Source organism: Denticeps clupeoides, unplaced genomic scaffold (assembly GCF_900700375.1).
Source record: "Denticeps clupeoides unplaced genomic scaffold, fDenClu1.1, whole genome shotgun sequence".
Classification (NCBI taxonomy): Eukaryota; Metazoa; Chordata; class Actinopteri; order Clupeiformes; family Denticipitidae; genus Denticeps; species Denticeps clupeoides.
In genome coordinates, this window is record NW_021629756.1 from 77,039 (window position 1) to 96,306 (window position 19,268).

The 19,268-nt window shown below is 43.3% G+C and overlaps 22 non-coding genes across 22 annotated transcripts; all 22 read right to left on the bottom strand.

The window, feature by feature from the left end:
• Positions 1-461: 461 nt before the first annotated feature.
• trnag-ccc (transfer RNA glycine (anticodon CCC)) lies at positions 462-533 on the bottom strand. The gene has a single exon. It is a non-coding gene; the product is annotated as a tRNA-Gly (tRNA).
• A 278-nt stretch (positions 534-811) lies between these two features.
• Positions 812-893, bottom strand: trnal-aag (transfer RNA leucine (anticodon AAG)). The gene has a single exon. It is a non-coding gene; the product is annotated as a tRNA-Leu (tRNA).
• A 729-nt stretch (positions 894-1,622) lies between these two features.
• trnal-uaa (transfer RNA leucine (anticodon UAA)) lies at positions 1,623-1,704 on the bottom strand. Its single transcript has one exon. It is a non-coding gene; the product is annotated as a tRNA-Leu (tRNA).
• A 792-nt stretch (positions 1,705-2,496) lies between these two features.
• trnag-ccc (transfer RNA glycine (anticodon CCC)) lies at positions 2,497-2,568 on the bottom strand. The gene has a single exon. It is a non-coding gene; the product is annotated as a tRNA-Gly (tRNA).
• A 278-nt stretch (positions 2,569-2,846) lies between these two features.
• On the bottom strand, positions 2,847-2,928 carry trnal-uag (transfer RNA leucine (anticodon UAG)). The gene has a single exon. It is a non-coding gene; the product is annotated as a tRNA-Leu (tRNA).
• Positions 2,929-3,659: 731 nt separating this feature from the next.
• Positions 3,660-3,741, bottom strand: trnal-uaa (transfer RNA leucine (anticodon UAA)). Its single transcript has one exon. It is a non-coding gene; the product is annotated as a tRNA-Leu (tRNA).
• Positions 3,742-4,539: 798 nt separating this feature from the next.
• trnag-ccc (transfer RNA glycine (anticodon CCC)) lies at positions 4,540-4,611 on the bottom strand. The gene has a single exon. It is a non-coding gene; the product is annotated as a tRNA-Gly (tRNA).
• A 278-nt stretch (positions 4,612-4,889) lies between these two features.
• trnal-uag (transfer RNA leucine (anticodon UAG)) lies at positions 4,890-4,971 on the bottom strand. The gene has a single exon. It is a non-coding gene; the product is annotated as a tRNA-Leu (tRNA).
• Positions 4,972-5,768: 797 nt separating this feature from the next.
• trnag-ccc (transfer RNA glycine (anticodon CCC)) lies at positions 5,769-5,840 on the bottom strand. Its single transcript has one exon. It is a non-coding gene; the product is annotated as a tRNA-Gly (tRNA).
• A 2,869-nt stretch (positions 5,841-8,709) lies between these two features.
• Positions 8,710-8,791, bottom strand: trnal-uaa (transfer RNA leucine (anticodon UAA)). Its single transcript has one exon. It is a non-coding gene; the product is annotated as a tRNA-Leu (tRNA).
• A 796-nt stretch (positions 8,792-9,587) lies between these two features.
• Positions 9,588-9,659, bottom strand: trnag-ccc (transfer RNA glycine (anticodon CCC)). The gene has a single exon. It is a non-coding gene; the product is annotated as a tRNA-Gly (tRNA).
• Positions 9,660-9,937: 278 nt separating this feature from the next.
• Positions 9,938-10,019, bottom strand: trnal-aag (transfer RNA leucine (anticodon AAG)). Its single transcript has one exon. It is a non-coding gene; the product is annotated as a tRNA-Leu (tRNA).
• A 729-nt stretch (positions 10,020-10,748) lies between these two features.
• Positions 10,749-10,830, bottom strand: trnal-uaa (transfer RNA leucine (anticodon UAA)). The gene has a single exon. It is a non-coding gene; the product is annotated as a tRNA-Leu (tRNA).
• Positions 10,831-11,622: 792 nt separating this feature from the next.
• On the bottom strand, positions 11,623-11,694 carry trnag-ccc (transfer RNA glycine (anticodon CCC)). Its single transcript has one exon. It is a non-coding gene; the product is annotated as a tRNA-Gly (tRNA).
• Positions 11,695-11,972: 278 nt separating this feature from the next.
• On the bottom strand, positions 11,973-12,054 carry trnal-uag (transfer RNA leucine (anticodon UAG)). The gene has a single exon. It is a non-coding gene; the product is annotated as a tRNA-Leu (tRNA).
• A 731-nt stretch (positions 12,055-12,785) lies between these two features.
• On the bottom strand, positions 12,786-12,867 carry trnal-uaa (transfer RNA leucine (anticodon UAA)). The gene has a single exon. It is a non-coding gene; the product is annotated as a tRNA-Leu (tRNA).
• Positions 12,868-15,400: 2,533 nt separating this feature from the next.
• Positions 15,401-15,482, bottom strand: trnal-uaa (transfer RNA leucine (anticodon UAA)). Its single transcript has one exon. It is a non-coding gene; the product is annotated as a tRNA-Leu (tRNA).
• Positions 15,483-16,211: 729 nt separating this feature from the next.
• trnal-uaa (transfer RNA leucine (anticodon UAA)) lies at positions 16,212-16,293 on the bottom strand. Its single transcript has one exon. It is a non-coding gene; the product is annotated as a tRNA-Leu (tRNA).
• A 789-nt stretch (positions 16,294-17,082) lies between these two features.
• trnag-ccc (transfer RNA glycine (anticodon CCC)) lies at positions 17,083-17,154 on the bottom strand. The gene has a single exon. It is a non-coding gene; the product is annotated as a tRNA-Gly (tRNA).
• Positions 17,155-17,432: 278 nt separating this feature from the next.
• On the bottom strand, positions 17,433-17,514 carry trnal-uag (transfer RNA leucine (anticodon UAG)). Its single transcript has one exon. It is a non-coding gene; the product is annotated as a tRNA-Leu (tRNA).
• Positions 17,515-18,245: 731 nt separating this feature from the next.
• trnal-uaa (transfer RNA leucine (anticodon UAA)) lies at positions 18,246-18,327 on the bottom strand. Its single transcript has one exon. It is a non-coding gene; the product is annotated as a tRNA-Leu (tRNA).
• Positions 18,328-18,830: 503 nt separating this feature from the next.
• On the bottom strand, positions 18,831-18,902 carry trnag-ccc (transfer RNA glycine (anticodon CCC)). The gene has a single exon. It is a non-coding gene; the product is annotated as a tRNA-Gly (tRNA).
• Positions 18,903-19,268: the final 366 nt, after the last annotated feature.

Consider the following 19,268-nt stretch of genomic DNA (forward strand, 5'->3'; position numbering starts at 1 on the left):
AATTCTTCTGAGCAATTGTCACAGTTTTTCCCACAGACAGCATGGCACTTGTGAGGAATCAATCTAGTGCTGGATGCCTGAAAGAATCCATGGGCAGGGCAACAGCAGCAATGCATGGCCAGATGAAAAAAGTGTGTGTGACATGACAGAGCATGAACTTTACAGAATGCATGCATTGTGCATTTTAAACAAAAAAAAACCTAATTCATGACTTTTACTGCATTTTTAATCACATAGGCAGTTGTGGGATTTGAACCCACATTTTTAAAGACACTGGACATTTACACTAGTAGCACAGACCTTTCAGACAAGCTACCTTCTTTGAGATATATTAAATGCAACATCTTTACCAGGACTATTTTGGGGAAACTAGTAGTACTTCACAGAACATAGAGTGACAGGAGGCAACCAATAGCATCTTACAAAGATGAATAGTTTGCGTATTGTTGTAATAGGTCCATTGCATTGGCCGGGAATCGAACCCGGGTAAACTGCTTGGGAAGCAGCTATACTCACCACTATACCACCAATGCACAAATCTTGCTGGTTGTCGTAGTTTTTCTTAAAGGGAGCATGGCACTGATAAGGAGTCAAACTAATGTTTGATGAGTAGTTAGAAGCTATACTCAGGATTTTGCGAACAATTTATGACCAGGTTAAAGAGTGCGTGGGTAAAAAGACAGAGGATGAATGTTATTGACTGCTAGATGTTCACCATTAGGTGTGTCATAGGTGTATTTTGTTTGCATGGCTGCTTGATGAACACCTAAAACTAAACACTACAATTAGTTCCCTGTACTTTAAAACATAATGGCAGCGGTGGGATTTGAACCCACGCCTCCGAAGAGACTGGAACCTTAATCCAGCGCCTTAGACCGCTCGGCCACATTACCATTCGTTAGCTCATTTCCGATTCTGATTTGTTATTGAACACTTGAGATGAAGACATGACCTTAGCCAAAATTTGGCTTAAAAAGTTGCACAACACAAAAGCAGGACAAAAAAAGGACTGCGTTGGTTGGGAGTCCAACCTGGGTCAACTAACTGGAAGGCAGCTATGCTCACCACTATACAACCAAGGCACAAACTAGGAAGTTTTCCATGTTGTGGAATACCAAGGGCATTTAGACCCAAAAGTGGTTATTGCTTTTGGTTGAATACAGATCAGATTGAGATGGGCTGTGGAAGTGAGTGGTGATGTAACTACATGATGATTAGAAGCATTAACTAATTCGTCTGAGCAATTGTCACAGTTTTACCCACAGAAAGCATGGCACTGGTGAGGAATCGATCTAGTGCTGGATGCCTGAAAGAATCCATGGGCAGGGCAACAGCAGCAATGCATGGCCAAATGAAAAAAGTGTGTGTGTGACATGACAGAGCATGAACTTTACAGAATGCATGCATTGTGCATTTTAAACAAACAAAAACAAATTCGTAACTTTCACTGCTGGTTTAATCATAAAGGCAGAGGTGAGATTTGTAAAATGAAAGAGGATGAATGTTGTTGACTGCTAGGTGTTCACCATCACTTGTGTCCTGGGTGTATTGTGTTTTCATGGCTGCTTGATGAACACCTAAAACTAAGCACTACAATTAGTTCCTTGTAGTTTTCATCATAATGGCAGCGGTGGGATTTGAACCCACGACTCCAAAGAGACTGGAGCTTAAATACAGCGCCTTAGACCGCTCGGCCACACTACCATTCGTTAGCTTATTTTAGATCCTGATGTGTTATAGAACAATTGAGATGAAAACATGACCTTAGCCAAAATTTGGCTTAAAAAGTTGCACAACACAAAAGCAGGATGAAAAAAGAGGACTGCGTTGGCTGGGAGTCCAACCCGGGTCAACTAACCTGAAGGCAGCTATGCTCACCACTATACAACAAAGGCACAAACTAGGAAGTTTTCCATGTTGTGGAATACCAAGGGCATTTAGACCCAAAAGTGGTTATTGCTTTTGGTTGAATAGAGATCAGATTGAGATGGGCTGTGGAAGTGAGTGGTACTGTAACTACATAATGTTTAGAAGCATTAACTAATTCTTCTGAGCAATTGTCACAGTTTTACCCACAGACAGCATGGCACTTGTGAGGAATCGATCTAGTGCTGGATGCCTGAAAGAATCCATGCATCCAGCAGCAATGCATGGCCAGATACAAAAGTGTGTGTGACATGACAGGGCATGAACTTTACAGAATGCATGCATTGTTCATTTTAAACAAACAAAAACTAATTCATGACCTTTACTGCATTTTTAATCACATAGGCAGTTGTTGGATTTGAACCCACATTTGTAAAACAGACTGGACATTTACACTAGTAGCACAGACCTTTCAGACAAGCTACCTTCTGTGAGATATATTAAATGCAACATCTTTACCATGACTATTTTGAGGAAACTAGTAATGCTTCACAGAACATACAGTGACAGGAGACAACCAAAAGCATCGTACAAAGATCAATGGTTTGCGTGTTGTTGTAAAAGGTCCATTGCATTGGCCGGGAATCGAACCCGGGTCAACTGCTTGGGAAGCAGCTATGCTCACCACTATACCACCAATGCACACAGCTTGCAGGTTGTCGTAGATTTTCTTAAAGGGAGCATGGCACTGATAAGGAGTCAAACTAATGTTTGATGTGTAGTTAGAAGCTATACTCAGGATTTTGAGAACAATTTATGGCCAGGTGAAAGAGTGCGTGGGTAAAAGGACAGAGGATGAATGTTATTGACTGCTAGATGTTCACCATCAGGTGTGTCGTGGGTGTATTGTGTTTGCATGGCTGCTTGATGAACACCTAAAACAAAACACCACAATTAGTTCCTTGTAGTTTTCATCATAATGGCAGTGGTGGGATTTGAACCCACGCCTCCGAAGAGACTGGAGCCTAAATCCAGCACCTTAGACCGCTCGGCCACACTACCACTCATTAGGTTATTTTAGATCCTGATGTGTTATAGAACACTTGAGATGAAAACATGACCTTAGCCAAAATTTGGCTTAAAAAGTTGCACAACACAAAAGCAGGATGAAAAAAGAGGACTGCGTTGGCTGGGAGTCCAACCCGGGTCAACTAACCTGAAGGCAGCTATGCTCACCACTATACAACAAAGGCACAAACTAGGAAGTTTTCCATGTTGTGGAATACCAAGGGCATTTAGACCCAAAAGTGGTTATTTCTTTTGGTTGAATAGAGATCAGATTGAGATGGGCTGTGGAAGTGAGTGGTACTGTAACTACATGATGTTTAGAAAAATTAACTAATTCTTCTGAGCAATTGTCACAGTTTTTCCCACAGACAGCATGGCACTGGTGAGGAATCAATCTAGTGCTGGATGCCTGAAAGAATCCATGGTCAGGGCAACAGCAGCAATGCATGGCCAAATGAAAAAAGTGTGTGTGTGACATGACAGAGCATGAACTTTACAGAATGCATGCATTGTGCATTTTAAACAAACAAAAACAAATTCGTAACTTTCACTGCTGGTTTAATCATAAAGGCAGAGGTGAGATTTGTAAAATGAAAGAGGATGAATGTTGTTGACTGCTAGGTGTTCACCATCACTTGTGTCCTGGGTGTATTGTGTTTTCATGGCTGCTTGATGAACACCTAAAACTAAGCACTACAATTAGTTCCTTGTAGTTTTCATCATAATGGCAGCGGTGGGATTTGAACCCACGACTCCAAAGAGACTGGAGCTTAAATCCAGCGCCTTAGACCGCTCGGCCACACTACCATTCGTTAGCTTATTTTAGATCCTGATGTGTTATAGAACAATTGAGATGAAAACATGACCTTCGCCAAAATTTGGCTTAAAAAGTTGCACAACACAAAAGCAGGATGAAAAAAGAGGACTGCGTTGGCTGGGAGTCCAACCCGGGTCAACTAACCTGAAGGCAGCTATGCTCACCACTATACAACAAAGGCACAAACTAGGAAGTTTTCCATGTTGTGGAATACCAAGGGCATTTAGACCCAAAAGTGGTTATTTCTTTTGGTTGAATAGAGATCAGATTGAGATGGGCTGTGGAAGTGAGTGGTACTGTAACTACATGATGTTTAGAAAAATTTACTAATTCTTCTGAGCAATTGTCACAGTTTTTCCCACAGACAGCATGGCACTGGTGAGGAATCAGTCTAGTGCTGGATGCCTGAAAGAATCCATGGGCAGGGCAACAGCAGCAATGCATGGCCAGATACAAAAGTGTGTGCGACATGACAGGGCATGAACTTTACAGAATGCATGCATTGTTCATTTTAAACAAACAAAAACTAATTCATGACCTTTACTGCATTTTTAATCACATAGGCAGTTGTTGGATTTGAACCCACATTTGTAAAACAGACTGGACATTTACACTAGTAGCACAGACCTTTCAGACAAGCTACCTTCTGTGAGATATATTAAATGCAACATCTTTACCATGACTATTTTGAGGAAACTAGTAATGCTTCACAGAACATACAGTGACAGGAGACAACCAAAAGCATCGTACAAAGATCAATGGTTTGCGTGTTGTTGTAAAAGGTCCATTGCATTGGCCGGGAATCGAACCCTGGTCAACTGCTTGGGAAGCAGCTATGCTCACCACTATACCACCAATGCACACAGCTTGCAGGTTGTCGTAGATTTTCTTAAAGGGAGCATGGCACTGATAAGGAGTCAAACTAATGTTTGATGTGTAGTTAGAAGCTATACTCAGGATTTTGAGAACAATTTATGGCCAGGTGAAAGAGTGCGTGGGTAAAAGGACAGAGGATGAATGTTATTGACTGCTAGATGTTCACCATCAGGTGTGTCGTGGGTGTATTGTGTTTGCATGGCTGCTTGATGAACACCTAAAACAAAACACCACAATTAGTTCCTTGTAGTTTTCATCATAATGGCAGCGGTGGGATTTGAACCCACGCCTCCGAAGAGACTGGAGCCTAAATCCAGCGCCTTAGACCGCTCGGCCACACTACCACTCATTAGGTTATTTTAGATCCTGATGTGTTATAGAACACTTGAGATGAAAACATGACCTTAGCCAAAATTTGGCTTAAAAGTTGCACAACACAAAAGCAGGATGAAAAAAGAGGACTGCGTTGGCTGGGAGTCCAACCCGGGTCAACTAACCTGAAGGCAGCTATGCTCACCACTATACAACAAAGGCACAAACTAGGAAGTTTTCCATGTTGTGGAATACCAAGGGCATTTAGACCCAAAAGTGGTTATTGCTTTTGGTTGAATACAGATCAGATTGAGATGGGCTGTGGAAGTGAGTGGTGATGTAACTACATGATGATTAGAAGCATTAACTAATTCGTCCGAGCAATTGTCACAGTTTTACCCACAGAAACCATGGCACTGGTGAGGAATCGATCTAGTGCTGGATGCCTGAAAGAATCCATGGGCAGGGCAACAGCAGCAATGCATGGCCAGATACAAAAGTGTGTGTGACATGACAGGGCATGAACTTTACAGAATGCATGCATTGTTCATTTTAAACAAACAAAAACTAATTCATGACCTTTACTGCATTTTTAATCACATAGGCAGTTGTGGGATTTGAACCCACATTTGTACAACAGACTGGACATTTACACTAGTAGCACAGACCTTTCAGACAAGCTACCTTCTGTGAGATTTATTAAATGCAACATCTTTACCATGACTATTTTGGGGAAACTAGTAATGCTTCACAAAACATACAGTGACAGGAGACAACCAAAAGCATCGTACAAAGATCAATGATTTGCGTGTTGTTGTAAAAGGTCCATTGCATTGGCCGGGAATCGAACCCGGGTCAACTGCTTGGGAAGCAGCTATGCTCACCACTATACCACCAATGCACACAGCTTGCAGGATGTCGTAGTTTTTCTTAAAGGGAGCATGGCACTGATAAGGAGTCAAACTAATGTTTGATGTGTAGTTAGAAGCTATACTCAGGATTTTGAGAACAATTTATGGCCAGGTGAAAGAGTGCGTGGGTAAAAGGACAGGATGAATGTTATTGACTGCCAGATGTTCACCATCAGGTGTGTCGTGGGTGTCTTGTGTTTTAATGGCTGCTTGATGAACACCTAAAACTAAGCACTACAATTAGTTCCCTGTACTTTAAAACATAATGGCAGCGGTGGGATTTGAACCCACGCCTCCGAAGAGACTGGAGCCTAAATCCAGCGCCTTAGCCCACTCGGCTCATTTTAGATCCTGATGTGTTAAAGAACACTTGAGATGAAGACATGACCTTATCCAAAATTTGGCTTAAAAAAAGAGGACTGCGTTGGCTGGGAGTCGAACCTGGGTATCTTGCTTGGAAGGCAGCTATGCTCAACACTATTCAGAATCAGAAACAGAATCGTATTTATTGGCCAAGTAAGTGCAAGCACATACAAGGAAATTGATTCCGGTAGATGGTGTCTCTCAAGTACAATGTAGGAAAAAAAGATAAAAAACAACAACAACAAACAACAACAACAACAATGTGTAAGGGTGTTGTGTTATTGTCCAAATTGTGGATTGTTTGTGATTTATAAATAACTATAACTATATCTACTATTTATGAATAAATAGGCAAAAAACAAACGAAATCTTATATACAAGTGAACATAAAGTGCAGTGTGTAATGATGGATGAGATTTACAGTATCAGCCGTTTAGGAGGGAGATGGCGAGGGGGAAGAAACTGTTCTTGTGTCGGCTGGTCCTGGTCTGCAGGCTTCTATAACGTCTGCCAGCGAGCAGCAGGTCAAAGAGCCTGTGACCAGGGTGTGAGGGGTCTGAGATGATTTTCCCTGCCCTTTTCCTGGATCTTGAGAGGTACAGGTCCTGGATGGAGGGCAAGGGGGCACCGGTGATCCTTTCTGCTGACCGTACAGTCCGCTGCAGTCTGATCCTGTCCGGTTTAGTGGCTGCTCCATACCAGACAGTGATGGAGGAGCACAGGACAGACTCAATGACCGCAGTGTAGAACTGGATCAGCAGCTCCTGTGGAAGACTGTACTTCCCCAGTTGCCTCAGGAAGTACATCCTCTGCTGGGTCTTTTTGAGGATGGAGGAGATGTTGGTCTCCCACTTCAGGTCCTGGGAAATGGTGGTGCCTAGGAATGTGAAGGTCTCCACAATAGACACCAGCCTGTCTGATATAGTGAGGGGGAGCAATGTTGAGGGATGTCTCCTGAAGTCCACCGTCATCTCCACAGTCTTAAGCGTGTTCAGCACCAGGTTGTGTTGACTGCACCAGAGTACCAGACGCTCAACTTCCTGTCGGTATGCAGACTCATCCCCATCCTGGATGAGCCCAATGACAGTGGTGTCGTCTGCAAACTTCAGGAGTTTCACAGTTGAGTTCCTGGAGGGCAGTCGTTGGTGTACAGGGAGAAGAGAAGTGGGGAGAGGACACATCTGTGAGGGGCACCAGTACTGAGGGACCGTGTTCCAGAAGTGATCTCCCTCAGCCTCACTTGCTGCTTCCTGTCTGTCAGGAAGCTGGTGATCCACTTGCAGGTACCAGGTGACACGCTGAGCTGGGAGAGTTTGGAGGTGAGGAGTTCAGGCACAATGGTGTTGAATGCCGAGCTGAAGTCCACAAACAGAATCCTGGCATAGGTTCCCGGGCGGTCGAGATGTTGCAGGATGTAATGCAGCCCCATATTCACTACATCATCCACCGACCTGTTTGCCCGGTAGGCAAACTGCAGGGGGTCCAGTTGGTGTTCTGTGATGTCCTTTAGATGGGCTAAAACCAGGCGTTCAAAGGATTTCATGACCACAGACGTCAAGACGACAGGTCTGTAGTCATTTGGAACAGTGATGGTGGGTTTCTTGGGGACCGGAATAATGGTGGAGCGTTTGAAGCAGGTGGGAACTTCACACAGCTCCAGGGATCTGTTGAAGATGTGGGGGAAGATGGGAGCCAGCTGTTCAGCACAGGCTTTGAGACAGGAGGGGGAGACACTGTCTGGACCTGCGGCTTTCCTGGTCTTCTGTTTCTGGAACAGCCAACGCACATCTTCAACGTGTATTCTGAGATCCAGGGGGGGTGGGGGGGTGAGAGGTGTGACAGGGTTCATTGTCTCTGGGAAGGGGTGGGTGACAGAGGAGGATGGGGAGGAGTGAGGAGTGATGGTGGTCTGTGTCTCTGGAGTGGGGTGGTTGAGGGGTGTGAATCATCAACCAAGGCACAAACTAGGAAGTTTTCCATGTTGTGGAATACCAAAATGCATTTAGATCCAAAAGTTGTATTTGCTTTTGGTTGAATACAGATCAGATTGAGATGGGCTGTGGAAGTGAGTGGTGGTGTAACTACATGATGTTAAGAAGCATTATTTAATTCCTCTGGGCAATTGTCACAGATTTTCCCACAGAGAGCATGGCCCGGGTGAGCAATCAATCTAATGCTGGATTCCTGAAAGAATCCATGGTCAGGGCAACAGCAGCAATGCATGGCCAGATAAAAAAGTGTGTGTGACATAACAGAGCATGAACTTTACAGAATGCATGCATTGTGCATTTTAAACAAAACAAAAAAGTCCTTAACTTTCACTGCTGGTTTAATCATATAGGCAGAGGTGAGATTTGTAAAAAGACAGAGGATGAATATTATTGACTGCTAGGTGTTCACCATCAGGTGTGTCGTGGGTGTATTGTGTTTTAATGGCTGCTTGATGAACACCTAAAACTAAGCACTACAATTAGTTCCTTGTAGTTTTCATCATAATGGCAACGTTGGGATTTGAACCCACACCTCCGAAGAGACTGGAGCTTAAATCCAGCGCCTTAGACCACTCGGCCACACTACCATTCATTAGCTTATTTTAGATCCTGATGTGTTATAGAACACTTGAGATGAAAACATGACCTTAGCCAAAATGTGGCTTAAAATTTCACAACACAAAAGCAGGATAAAAAAAAAGAACTGCGTTGGCTGGGAGTCGAACCCGGGTCAACTAACTGGAAGGCAGTTATGTTCACCACTATACAACCAAGGCACAAACTAAGAAGTTTTCCATGTTGTGGAATACCAAGGGCATTTAGACCCAAAAGTGGTTATTGCTTTTGGTTGAATACAGATCAGATTGAGATGGGCTGTGGAAGTGAGTGGTGATGTAACTACATAATGTTTAGAAGCATTAACTAATTCTTCTGAGCAATTGTCACAGTTTTTCCCACAGACAGCATGGCACTTGTGAGGAATCAATCTAGTGCTGGATGCCTGAAAGAATCCATGGGCAGGGCAACAGCAGCAATGCATGGCCAGATGAAAAAAGTGTGTGTGACATGACAGAGCATGAACTTTACAGAATGCATGCATTGTGCATTTTAAACAAAAAAAACCTAATTCATGACTTTTACTGCATTTTTAATCACATAGGCAGTTGTGGGATTTGAACCCACATTTTTAAAGACACTGGACATTTACACTAGTAGCACAGACCTTTCAGACAAGCTACCTTCTTTGAGATATATTAAATGCAACATCTTTACCAGGACTATTTTGGGGAAACTAGTAGTACTTCACAGAACATAGAGTGACAGGAGGCAACCAATAGCATCTTACAAAGATGAATAGTTTGCGTATTGTTGTAATAGGTCCATTGCATTGGCCGGGAATCGAACCCGGGTAAACTGCTTGGGAAGCAGCTATACTCACCACTATACCACCAATGCACAAATCTTGCTGGTTGTCGTAGTTTTTCTTAAAGGGAGCATGGCACTGATAAGGAGTCAAACTAATGTTTGATGAGTAGTTAGAAGCTATACTCAGGATTTTGCGAACAATTTATGACCAGGTTAAAGAGTGCGTGGGTAAAAAGACAGAGGATGAATGTTATTGACTGCTAGATGTTCACCATTAGGTGTGTCATAGGTGTATTTTGTTTGCATGGCTGCTTGATGAACACCTAAAACTAAACACTACAATTAGTTCCCTGTACTTTAAAACATAATGGCAGCGGTGGGATTTGAACCCACGCCTCCGAAGAGACTGGAACCTTAATCCAGCGCCTTAGACCGCTCGGCCACATTACCATTCGTTAGCTCATTTCCGATTCTGATTTGTTATTGAACACTTGAGATGAAGACATGACCTTAGCCAAAATTTGGCTTAAAAAGTTGCACAACACAAAAGCAGGACAAAAAAAGGACTGCGTTGGTTGGGAGTCCAACCTGGGTCAACTAACTGGAAGGCAGCTATGCTCACCACTATACAACCAAGGCACAAACTAGGAAGTTTTCCATGTTGTGGAATACCAAGGGCATTTAGACCCAAAAGTGGTTATTGCTTTTGGTTGAATACAGATCAGATTGAGATGGGCTGTGGAAGTGAGTGGTGATGTAACTACATGATGATTAGAAGCATTAACTAATTCGTCTGAGCAATTGTCACAGTTTTACCCACAGAAAGCATGGCACTGGTGAGGAATCGATCTAGTGCTGGATGCCTGAAAGAATCCATGGGCAGGGCAACAGCAGCAATGCATGGCCAAATGAAAAAAGTGTGTGTGTGACATGACAGAGCATGAACTTTACAGAATGCATGCATTGTGCATTTTAAACAAACAAAAACAAATTCGTAACTTTCACTGCTGGTTTAATCATAAAGGCAGAGGTGAGATTTGTAAAATGAAAGAGGATGAATGTTGTTGACTGCTAGGTGTTCACCATCACTTGTGTCCTGGGTGTATTGTGTTTTCATGGCTGCTTGATGAACACCTAAAACTAAGCACTACAATTAGTTCCTTGTAGTTTTCATCATAATGGCAGCGGTGGGATTTGAACCCACGACTCCAAAGAGACTGGAGCTTAAATCCAGCGCCTTAGACCGCTCGGCCACACTACCATTCGTTAGCTTATTTTAGATCCTGATGTGTTATAGAACAATTGAGATGAAAACATGACCTTAGCCAAAATTTGGCTTAAAAAGTTGCACAACACAAAAGCAGGATGAAAAAAGAGGACTGCGTTGGCTGGGAGTCCAACCCGGGTCAACTAACCTGAAGGCAGCTATGCTCACCACTATACAACAAAGGCACAAACTAGGAAGTTTTCCATGTTGTGGAATACCAAGGGCATTTAGACCCAAAAGTGGTTATTGCTTTTGGTTGAATAGAGATCAGATTGAGATGGGCTGTGGAAGTGAGTGGTACTGTAACTACATAATGTTTAGAAGCATTAACTAATTCTTCTGAGCAATTGTCACAGTTTTACCCACAGACAGCATGGCACTTGTGAGGAATCGATCTAGTGCTGGATGCCTGAAAGAATCCATGCATCCAGCAGCAATGCATGGCCAGATACAAAAGTGTGTGTGACATGACAGGGCATGAACTTTACAGAATGCATGCATTGTTCATTTTAAACAAACAAAAACTAATTCATGACCTTTACTGCATTTTTAATCACATAGGCAGTTGTTGGATTTGAACCCACATTTGTAAAACAGACTGGACATTTACACTAGTAGCACAGACCTTTCAGACAAGCTACCTTCTGTGAGATATATTAAATGCAACATCTTTACCATGACTATTTTGAGGAAACTAGTAATGCTTCACAGAACATACAGTGACAGGAGACAACCAAAAGCATCGTACAAAGATCAATGGTTTGCGTGTTGTTGTAAAAGGTCCATTGCATTGGCCGGGAATCGAACCCGGGTCAACTGCTTGGGAAGCAGCTATGCTCACCACTATACCACCAATGCACACAGCTTGCAGGTTGTCGTAGATTTTCTTAAAGGGAGCATGGCACTGATAAGGAGTCAAACTAATGTTTGATGTGTAGTTAGAAGCTATACTCAGGATTTTGAGAACAATTTATGGCCAGGTGAAAGAGTGCGTGGGTAAAAGGACAGAGGATGAATGTTATTGACTGCTAGATGTTCACCATCAGGTGTGTCGTGGGTGTATTGTGTTTGCATGGCTGCTTGATGAACACCTAAAACAAAACACCACAATTAGTTCCTTGTAGTTTTCATCATAATGGCAGTGGTGGGATTTGAACCCACGCCTCCGAAGAGACTGGAGCCTAAATCCAGCACCTTAGACCGCTCGGCCACACTACCACTCATTAGGTTATTTTAGATCCTGATGTGTTATAGAACACTTGAGATGAAAACATGACCTTAGCCAAAATTTGGCTTAAAAAGTTGCACAACACAAAAGCAGGATGAAAAAAGAGGACTGCGTTGGCTGGGAGTCCAACCCGGGTCAACTAACCTGAAGGCAGCTATGCTCACCACTATACAACAAAGGCACAAACTAGGAAGTTTTCCATGTTGTGGAATACCAAGGGCATTTAGACCCAAAAGTGGTTATTTCTTTTGGTTGAATAGAGATCAGATTGAGATGGGCTGTGGAAGTGAGTGGTACTGTAACTACATGATGTTTAGAAAAATTAACTAATTCTTCTGAGCAATTGTCACAGTTTTTCCCACAGACAGCATGGCACTGGTGAGGAATCAATCTAGTGCTGGATGCCTGAAAGAATCCATGGTCAGGGCAACAGCAGCAATGCATGGCCAAATGAAAAAAGTGTGTGTGTGACATGACAGAGCATGAACTTTACAGAATGCATGCATTGTGCATTTTAAACAAACAAAAACAAATTCGTAACTTTCACTGCTGGTTTAATCATAAAGGCAGAGGTGAGATTTGTAAAATGAAAGAGGATGAATGTTGTTGACTGCTAGGTGTTCACCATCACTTGTGTCCTGGGTGTATTGTGTTTTCATGGCTGCTTGATGAACACCTAAAACTAAGCACTACAATTAGTTCCTTGTAGTTTTCATCATAATGGCAGCGGTGGGATTTGAACCCACGACTCCAAAGAGACTGGAGCTTAAATCCAGCGCCTTAGACCGCTCGGCCACACTACCATTCGTTAGCTTATTTTAGATCCTGATGTGTTATAGAACAATTGAGATGAAAACATGACCTTATCCAAAATTTGGCTTAAAAAAAGAGGACTGCATTGGCTGGGAGTCGAACCTGGGTATCTTGCTTGGAAGGCAGCTATGCTCAACACTATTCAGAATCAGAAACAGAATCGTATTTATTGGCCAAGTAAGTGCAAGCACATACAAGGAAATTGATTCCGGTAGATGGTGTCTCTCAAGTACAATGTAGGAGAAAAAGATAAAAAACAACAACAACAACAAACAACAACAACAACAATGTGCAAGGGTGTTGTGTTATTGTCCAAATTGTGGATTGTTTGTGATTTATAAATAACTATAACTATATCTACTATTTATGAATAAATAGGCAAAAAACAAACGAAATCTTATATACAAGTGAACATAAAGTGCAGTGTGTAATGATGGATGAGATTTACAGTATCAGCCGTTTAGGAGGGAGATGGCGAGGGGGAAGAAACTGTTCTTGTGTCGGCTGGTCCTGGTCTGCAGGCTTCTATAACGTCTGCCAGCGAGCAGCAGGTCAAAGAGCCTGTGACCAGGGTGTGAGGGGTCTGAGATGATTTTCCCTGCCATTTTCCTGGATCTTGAGAGGTACAGGTCCTGGATGGAGGGCAAGGGGGCACCGGTGATCCTTTCTGCTGACCGTACAGTCCGCTGCAGTCTGATCCTGTCCGGTTTAGTGGCTGCTCCATACCAGACAGTGATGGAGGAGCACAGGACAGACTCAATGACCGCAGTGTAGAACTGGATCAGCAGCTCCTGTGGAAGACTGTACTTCCCCAGTTGCCTCAGGAAGTACATCCTCTGCTGGGTCTTTTTGAGGATGGAGGAGATGTTGGTCTCCCACTTCAGGTCCTGGGAAATGGTGGTGCCTAGGAATGTGAAGGTCTCCACAATAGACACCAGCCTGTCTGATATAGTGAGGGGGAGCAATGTTGAGGGATGTCTCCTGAAGTCCACCGTCATCTCCACAGTCTTAAGCGTGTTCAGCACCAGGTTGTGTTGACTGCACCAGAGTACCAGACGCTCAACTTCCTGTCGGTATGCAGACTCATCACCATCCTGGATGAGCCCAATGACAGTGGTGTCGTCTGCAAACTTCAGGAGTTTCACAGTTGAGTTCCTGGAGGGCAGTCGTTGGTGTACAGGGAGAAGAGAAGTGGGGAGAGGACACATCCGTGAGGGGCACCAGTACTGAGGGACCGTGTTCCAGAAGTGATCTCCCTCAGCCTCACTTGCTGCTTCCTGTCTGTCAGGAAGCTGGTGATCCACTTGCAGGTACCAGGTGACACGCTGAGCTGGGAGAGTTTGGAGGTGAGGAGTTCAGGCACAATGGTGTTGAATGCTGAGCTGAAGTCCACAAACAGAATCCTGGCATAGGTTCCCGGGCGGTCGAGATGTTGCAGGATGTAATGCAGCCCCATATTCACTACATCATCCACCGACCTGTTTGCCCGGTAGGCAAACTGCAGGGGGTCCAGTTGGTGTTCTGTGATGTCCTTTAGATGGGCTAAAACCAGGCGTTCAAAGGATTTCATGACCACAGACGTCAAGACGACAGGTCTGTAGTCATTTGGAACAGTGATGGTGGGTTTCTTGGGGACCGGAATAATGGTGGAGCGTTTGAAGCAGGTGGGAACTTCACACAGCTCCAGGGATCTGTTGAAGATGTGGGGGAAGATGGGAGCCAGCTGTTCAGCACAGGCTTTGAGACAGGAGGGGGAGACACTGTCTGGACCTGCGGCTTTCCTGGTCTTCTGTTTCTGGAACAGCCAACGCACATCTTCAACGTGTATTCTGAGATCCAGGGGGGGTGGGGGGGTGAGAGGTGTGACAGGGTTCATTGTCTCTGGGAAGGGGTGGGTGACAGAGGAGGATGGGGAGGAGTGAGGAGTGATGGTGGTCTGTGTCTCTGGAGTGGGGTGGTTGAGGGGTGTGAATCATCAACCAAGGCACAAACTAGGAAGTTTTCCATGTTGTGGAATACCAAAATGCATTTAGATCCAAAAGTTGTATTTGCTTTTGGTTGAATACAGATCAGATTGAGATGGGCTGTGGAAGTGAGTGGTGGTGTAACTACATGATGTTAAGAAGCATTATTTAATTCCTCTGGGCAATTGTCACAGATTTTCCCACAGAGAGCATGGCCCGGGTGAGCAATCAATCTAATGCTGGATTCCTGAAAGAATCCATGGTCAGGGCAACAGCAGCAATGCATGGCCAGATAAAAAAGTGTGTGTGACATGACAGAGCATGAACTTTACAGAATGCATGCATTGTGCATTTTAAACAAAACAAAAAAGTCCTTAACTTTCACTGCTGGTTTAATCATATAGGCAGAGGTGAGATTTGTAAAAAGACAGAGGATGAATATTATTGACTGCTAGGTGTTCACCATCAGGTGTGTCGTGGGTGTATTGTGTTTTAATGGCTGCTTGATGAACACCTAAAACTAAGCACTACAATTAGTTCCTTGTAGTTTTCATCATAATGGCAACGTTGGGATTTGAACCCACACCTCCGAAGAGACTGGAGCTTAAATCCAGCGCCTTAGACCACTCGGCCACACTACCATTCATTAGCTTATTTTAGATCCTGATGTGTTATAGAACACTTGAGATGAAAACATGACCTTAGCCAAAATGTGGCTTAAAATTTCACAACACAAAAGCAGGATAAAAAAAAAGAACTGCGTTGGCTGGGAGTCGAACCCGGGTCAACTAACTGGAAGGCAGCTATGCTCACCACTATACAACCAAGGCACAAACTAGGAAGTTTTCCATGTTGTGGAATACCAAGGGCATTTAGACCCAAAAGTGGTTATTGCTTTTGGTTGAATACAGATCAGATTGAGATGGGCTGTGGAAGTGAGTGGTGATGTAACTACATAATGTTTAGAAGCATTAACTAATTCTTCTGAGCAATTGTCACAGTTTTTCCCACAGACAGCATGGCACTTGTGAGGAATCAGTCTAGTGCTGGATGCCTGAAAGAATCCATGGTCAGGGCAACAGCAGCAATGCATGGCCAAATGAAAAAAGTGTGTGTGTGACATGACAGAGCATGAACTTTACAGAATGCATGCATTGTGCATTTTAAACAAACAAAAACAAATTCGTAACTTTCACTGCTGGTTTAATCATAAAGGCAGAGGTGAGATTTGTAAAATGAAAGAGGATGAATGTTGTTGACTGCTAGATGTTCACCATCACTTGTGTCCTGGGTGTATTGTGTTTTCATGGCTGCTTGATGAACACCTAAAACTAAGCACTACAATTAGTTCCTTGTAGTTTTCATCATAATGGCAGCGGTGGGATTTGAACCCACGCCTCCAAAGACACTGGAGCTTAAATCCAGCGCCTTAGACCGCTCGGCCACACTACCATTCGTTAGCTTATTTTAGATCCTGATGTGTTATAGAACAATTGAGATGAAAACATGACCTTAGCCAAAATGTGGCTTAAAATTTCACAACACAAAAGCAGGACAAAAAAAAGGACTGCGTTGGTTGGGAGTCGAACCCGGGTAAACTAATTGGAAGGCAGTTATGTTCACCACTATACAACCAAGGCACAAACTAAGAAGTTTTCCATGTTGTGGAATACCAAGGGTATTTAGACCCAAAAGTGGTTATTGCTTTTGGTTGAATACAGATCAGATTGAGATGGGCTGTGGAAGTGATTGGTGATGTAACTACATAATGTTTAGAAGCATTAACTAATTCTTCTGAGCAATTGTCACAGTTTTACCCACAGACAGCATGGCACTGGTGAGGAATCGATCTAGTGCTGGATGCCTGAAAGAATCCATGCATCCAGCAGCAATGCATGGCCAGATACAAAAGTGTGTGCGACATGACAGGGTATGAACTTTACCGAATGCATGCATTGTTAATTTTAAACAAACAAAAACTAATTCATGACCTTTACTGCATTTTTAATCACATAGGCAGTTGTGGGATTTGAACCCACATTTGTAAAACAGACTGGACATTTACACTAGTAGCACAGACCTTTCAGACAAGCTACCTTCTGTGAGATATATTAAATGCAACATCTTTACCATGACTATTTTGAGGAAACTAGTAATGCTTCACAGAACATACAGTGACAGGAGACAACCAAAAGCATCGTACAAAGATCAATGGTTTGCGTGTTGTTGTAAAAGGTCCATTGCATTGGCCGGGAATCGAACCCGGGTCAACTGCTTGGGAAGCAGCTATGCTCACCACTATACCACCAATGCACACAGCTTGCAGGTTGTCGTAGATTTTCTTAAAGGGAGCATGGCACTGATAAGGAGTCAAACTAATGTTTGATGTGTAGTTAGAAGCTATACTCAGGATTTTGAGAACAATTTATGGCCAGGTGAAAGAGTGCGTGGGTAAAAGGACAGAGGATGAATGTTATTGACTGCTAGATGTTCACCATCAGGTGTGTCGTGGGTGTATTGTGTTTGCATGGCTGCTTGATGAACACCTAAAACAAAACACTACAATTAGTTCCTTGTAGTTTTCATCATAATGGCAGCGGTGGGATTTGAACCCACGCCTCCGAAGAGACTGGAGCCTAAATCCAGCGCCTTAGACCGCTCGGCCACACTACCACTCATTAGGTTATTTTAGATCCTGATGTGTTATAGAACACTTGAGATGAAAACATGACCTTAGCCAAAATTTGGCTTAAAAAGTTGCACAACACAAAAGCAGGATGAAAAAAGAGGACTGCGTTGGCTGGGAGTCCAACCCGGGTCAACTAACCTGAAGGCAGCTATGCTCACCACTATACAACAAAGGCACAAACTAGGAAGTTTTCCATGTTGTGGAATACCAAGGGCATTTAGACCCAAAAGTGGTTATTTCTTTTGGTTGAATAGAGATCAGATTGAGATGGGCTGTGGAAGTGAGTGGTACTGTAACTACATGATGTTTAGAAAAATTAACTATTTCTTCTGAGCAATTGTCACAGTTTTTCCCACAGACAGCATGGCACTGGTGAGGAATCAGTCTAGTGCTGGATGCCTGAAAGAATCCATGGTCAGGGCAACAGCAGCAATGCATGGCCAAATGAAAAAAGTGTGTGTGTGACATGACAGAGCATGAACTTTACAGAATGCATGCATTGTGCATTTTAAACAAACAAAAACAAATTCGTAACTTTCACTGCTGGTTTAATCATAAAGGCAGAGGTGAGATTTGTAAAATGAAAGAGGATGAATGTTGTTGACTGCTAGATGTTCACCATCAGGTGTGTCGTGGGTGTATTGTGTTTGCATGGCTGCTTGATGAACACCTAAAACAAAACACTACAATTAGTTCCCTGTACTTTAAAACATAATGGCAGCGGTGGGATTTGAACCCACGCCTCCAAAGAGACTGGAGCTTAAATCCAGCGCCTTAGACCGCTCGGCCACACTACCATTCGTTAGCTTATTTTAGATCCTGATGTGTTATAGAACAATTGAGATGAAAACATGACCTTAGCCAAAATGTGGCTTAAAATTTCACAACACAAAAGCAGGACAAAAAAAAGGACTGCGTTGGCTGGGAGTCGAACCCGGGTAAACTAATTGGAAGGCAGTTATGTTCACCACTATACAACCAAGGCACAAACTAAGAAGTTTTCCATGTTGTGGAATACCAAGGGCATTTAGACCCAAAAGTGGTTATTGCTTTTGGTTGAATACAGATCAGATTGAGATGGGCTGTGGAAGTGATTGGTGATGTACAACAGACTGGACATTTACACTAGTAGCACAGACCTTTCAGACAAGCTACCTTCTGTGAGATTTATTAAATGCAACATCTTTACCATGACTATTTTGGGGAAACTAGTAATGCTTCACAGAACATACAGTGACAGGGGACAACCAAAAGCATCGTACAAAGATCAATAGTTTGCGTGTTGTTGTAAAAGGTCCATTGCATTGGCCGGGAATCGAACCCGGGTCAACTGCTTGGGAAGCAGCCATGCTCACCACTATACCACCAATGCACACAGCTTGCAGGATGTCGTAGTTTTTCTTAAAGGGAGCATGGCACTGATAAGGGGTCAAACTAATGTTTGATGTGTAGTTAGAAGCTATACTCAGGATTTTGAGAACAATTTATGGCCAGGTGAAAGAGTGCGTGGGTAAAAGGACAGGATGAATGTTATTGACTGCCAGATGTTCACCATCAGGTGTGTCGTGGGTGTATTGTGTTTTAATGGCTGCTTGATGAACACCTAAAACTAAGCACTACAATTAGTTCCCTGTACTTTAAAACATAACGGCAGCGGTGGGATTTGAACCGACGCCTCCGAAGAGACTGGAGCCTAAATCCAGCGCCTTAGCCCACTCGGCTCATTTTAGATCCTGAT